Source organism: Gossypium hirsutum, chromosome A03 (assembly GCF_007990345.1).
Source record: "Gossypium hirsutum isolate 1008001.06 chromosome A03, Gossypium_hirsutum_v2.1, whole genome shotgun sequence".
NCBI classification, from domain to species: Eukaryota; Viridiplantae; Streptophyta; class Magnoliopsida; order Malvales; family Malvaceae; genus Gossypium; species Gossypium hirsutum.
Genome location: NC_053426.1, coordinates 67,084,054 through 67,088,519, shown reverse-complemented (window position 1 = coordinate 67,088,519; position 4,466 = coordinate 67,084,054).

Here is a 4,466-nt window from a genome sequence, read left to right as displayed (position 1 = left end):
TGATGTAACTATAGTTGGAATGGAAGTGTTGAGCAAATGATCAGCCACTGGAATGGCTAAGTATGATCATATGTGGGCTTATGTATGACAAGGCCCTAGTTGGTCCATGAAACCCCAAATTAGGTAAGGTTTACTTTGAAAACAGAAGCTGATAGCAGCAGTGGTGTGGATTGGAAAAATCACAAGAATTCGTAGGAGTGGAATTAAATAGTGAATAAATTATGTAATCGAACCTTGATGAATCTACTTTCATATGGAAGTAATGAAACAATCATAGGAACAGTACAGTAAGAGATATTCGGGTTCTTGTGGAACAGGGCCAGAACAGTTTCTGGATTCCCTGTTCCGACTTTGGAAATTCACTATAAATTGACCAAAGATAATTAGGGGTCATACCATATATGTATGGATTCCTCTCTGAGTCTAGTTTCCATAGAAACAAACGGCATCAGTATTGAAGCTCTGTGCAGAGATATATCCAAGTCGTAATGGGAAAAGGTCAGTGTAGTCGACTCCTGTAACATGGGAGACTTTGACTAATAAACTGTACTAATTGGCCCGACCAAAAATTCTAGAAAAAAATACATAGGTGGGGACATGAGTCTAGTTTCAGGGAAAAATCACAAAACTGATTTTCGAATTGTGAAACTCAAGATATGATTTTTGAAGCGACTAGTACTCAGACTGGGCAGTATCTGGAAAAATTTTTCAAAGTTTGTTAACATCTCGTGTCCGACTCCGGTGTCGGTCTCGGGTTCGGGGTGTTACATTTTATTGGTATCAGAGCTACGGTTTAGTCGATTCTAGGACTACCGTAATGTTTTGGGTCTAGCTATACATGCCATTTTATGTGATTACTTGATAGTGTGGTGATTTCTGACAATTGTAAATGTGTTTATTTATAGTAATGGATCCCGATCGTGACCGAGAGGTAGCTGATGATCTTGAGAGTGTAGCGCCTGCTCCCGCACAAGGGACAGTGCCGGCAGACTCTCAACCTAATGCTAGTAATCCGAATGATGAAGCTAGACAAGCATTCTATAGCGTGATGAATGATTGGTTTAACCAATACATTCGAACTAATATGGCTGTTCCACAACCTCCATTCCCGACAAATACTACCCCCGCACCTACAATACCACCGGTAACGGACCAAATAAGGTCAAATAAGCCCCCAGTTGACAGAATCCGAAAACATGGGGCTACTAAATTTAAGGCTATGGATAGCGATGATGCCGAGCAAGCTGAATTTTGGCTGGACAACACTATCCGGGTACTCGATGAGCTATCTTGTACACCCGATGAATGCCTAAAGTGTGCTATCTCCTTGCTACGTGATTCTGCCTACTATTGGTGGAGTACTCTGACTTCTATTGTGCCCCGAGAGCAAGTAACTTGGGAGTTTTTCCAAACTGAGTTTCGGAAAAAGTATATCAGTCAGAGATTTGTTGATCAAAAACGGAAGGAATTTCTTGAGCTTAAGCAAGGCTCCATGTCGGTTACTGATTACGAGCGAAAATTTGTTAGACTTAGCAAATACGCTCGGGAATGTGTTTCGTCCGAAGCTATTATGTGTAAACGCTTCGAGGAGGGGCTGAATGAAGATATAAAAATGTTCGTTGGCATTCTTGAAATACGAGAGTTCGTGGTACTTGTTGAACGAGCTTGTAAAGCCGAAGAGCTTAGAAAAGAAAAGCAAAGAGTTGATGAGGGAACTGGAGAGTTTCGTAAAAGATCCTCGGGGAGGTCTCTTCAACAGACATCGAAGAGATTTCGAGATGATGCGGGCCAGTTTAGAGGCACTTCGGGCCTTTTTGGACGAGATCGTGATCGACCCCCTGTGGGTACACGAGGCACTTCGGTCGCCAGTGTTGGGAATGAACGTCGAGACAGGACGAAATGCCGATATTGCGGTAAATGGCATTCGGGGAGTTGTAGATTTCCTGACCGCTCCTGTTACAAATGCGGATCAGTTGACCACTTCATTAAAGATTGCCCGAGGTTGTCGGGACAGAATGCAAATCAGAGTGGGAGACCGGGTGCTACCACTGCTCGAGGTAGACCATCTGGAAATATGGGCAATGCTAGTGGTGGTCAGAGAGGATCTAGAGATGATATAACCAGATCCGAAGCCCGTGCGCCTGCTAGAGCTTATGCTATACGTGCCCGCGAGGATGCTTCTTCGCCTGATGTTATTACCGGTACATTCACCCTCTTTGATACTAATGTAATTGCTTTAATTGACCCCGGTTCTACTCATTCTTACATATGTGAAACCTTAGCATCCAGTAAGACTTTACCTATTGAGTCTACTGAGTTCGTAATTCGGGTGTCAAATCCCTTGGGTCGTTACGTGCTTGTCGACAAAGTGTGTAAGAAATGTCCCCTGGAAATTCGAGGTTCCTGTTTTCCAGCGGACTTGATGCTTTTGCCGTTTGATGAATTTGATGTTATCCTTGGGTTGGATTGGTTGACCGCGCATGATGCGATTGTGAATTGCAAGAGCAAGACTATTGATTTGAGGTGCGCAAATAACGAAGTAGTCCGAATTGAGTCTGCGGACTTGGAGGGGATGCCAGCTGTAATATCAGCAATGTTGGCACAGAAATATGTAAGAAAAGGGTGCGAAGCATACCTTGCATATGTGCTTGATGACAAAGAATTAGAAAAGAAACCCGAATCTGTGCCGGTGGTTTGTGAATACCCGGATGTTTTTCCGGAAGAATTACCGGGTTTACCACCTGTTCGGGAGGTAGAGTTTGGTATTGAGCTTGTACCTGGGACTACACCGATTTCGATAGCTCCGTATCGTACAGCACCAACTGAGTTAAAGGAGTTGAAAGCTCAGTTGCAAGAACTGACGGATAGAGGTTTCGCTCGACCAAGTTTCTCACCTTGGGGTGCACCAGTATTGTTCGTGAAAAATAAGGACGGAACCATGAGGTTGTGCATTGACTATCGTCAGCTGAATAAAGTGACGATAAAGAACAAATATCCGTTGCCACGCATCGATGATTTGTTCGACCAACTGAAGGGAGCCTCAGTGTTCTCAAAAATAGATTTGAGATCGGGCTATTATCAGTTGCGAATTCGAGATCCAGATATTCCCAAAACTGCCTTCAGAACGAGATATGGTCACTACGAATTCTTAGTGATGCCGTTTGGGCTCACTAATGCCCCTACGGTATTTATGGATTTGATGAATCGGATCTTCAGACCGTATTTGGATCAGTTCGTAGTTGTGTTCATTGATGACAATTTGGTCTATTCAAGAGATGAGACCGAACATGCTGAGCATCTGAGGCTAGTGCTGCAAATTTTGCGGGATAAGCAGTTATATGCTAAGTTCAGTAAGTGTGAGTTCTGGTTAAGAGAGGTTAGCTTCTTGGGTCATGTGGTATCCGCGTCGGGTATTCGAGTTGACCCGAACAAAATTTCAGCCATACTTGACTGGAAACCTCCGAGAAATATTACTGAAGTTCGGAGCTTTTTGGGGCTCGCCGGTTATTACCGATGATTTGTGAAAGGTTTCTCGATGATAGCCACACCAATGACGAAGCTACTTCAAAAGGATGTTAAGTTCGAGTGGACGGAGAAATGTCAGAAAAGTTTCGACCAACTGAAAACTCATTTGACTGAAGCTCCAATTTTGGTGCAACCCGAATCAGGTAAAGAGTTTGTCATCTATAGTGACGCATCCCTACTTGGGTTGGGTTGCGTATTGATGCAAGAAGGTCGAGTCGTGGCCTATGCGTCGAGACAATTGAAGCCTTACGAGAGGAATTATCCGACCCATGATCTCGAACTAGCTGCCATCGTGTTTGCTTTAAAAATATGGCGACATTATCTGTTTGGTGAGAAGTGCCATGTATTTTCGGATCACAAAAGTCTCAAATATTTGATGACTCAACGAGACTTGAATCTGCGACAAAGACGTTGGCTTGAGTTGTTGAAAGATTACGAGCTTGTCATTGATTACCACCCGGGAAAGGCTAACGTGGTTGCGGACGCCTTAAGCCGGAAGTCATTGTTTGCTTTACGAGCGATGAACGTGCATTTGTCTGTTCTACCAGACAGTGTGTTAGTAGCTGAATTAAAAGCTAAACCATTATTGACTCACCAAATTCGTGAAGCTCAGAAAGTCGATGATGAATTGGTTGCAAAATGGGCTAAGTGTTTTCCGAACGAGGAATCGGAGTTTCAAATTGATGATGATGATTGTTTGAGGTTCAGAAATCGTTTGTGTGTTCCAAGGAATTCGGAACTCATTTCGATGATTCTGAACGAAGCCCATTGTAGCCGAATGTCAATTCACCCGGGGAGTACGAAAATGTACAACGATTTGAAACGTCAATTTTGGTGGCATGGTATGAAACGGGACATCTCTGACTTTGTTTCGAGATGTTTAATATGTCAACAAGTGAAAGCAGAACATCAAGTGCCTTCAGGATTACTCCAGCCGATCA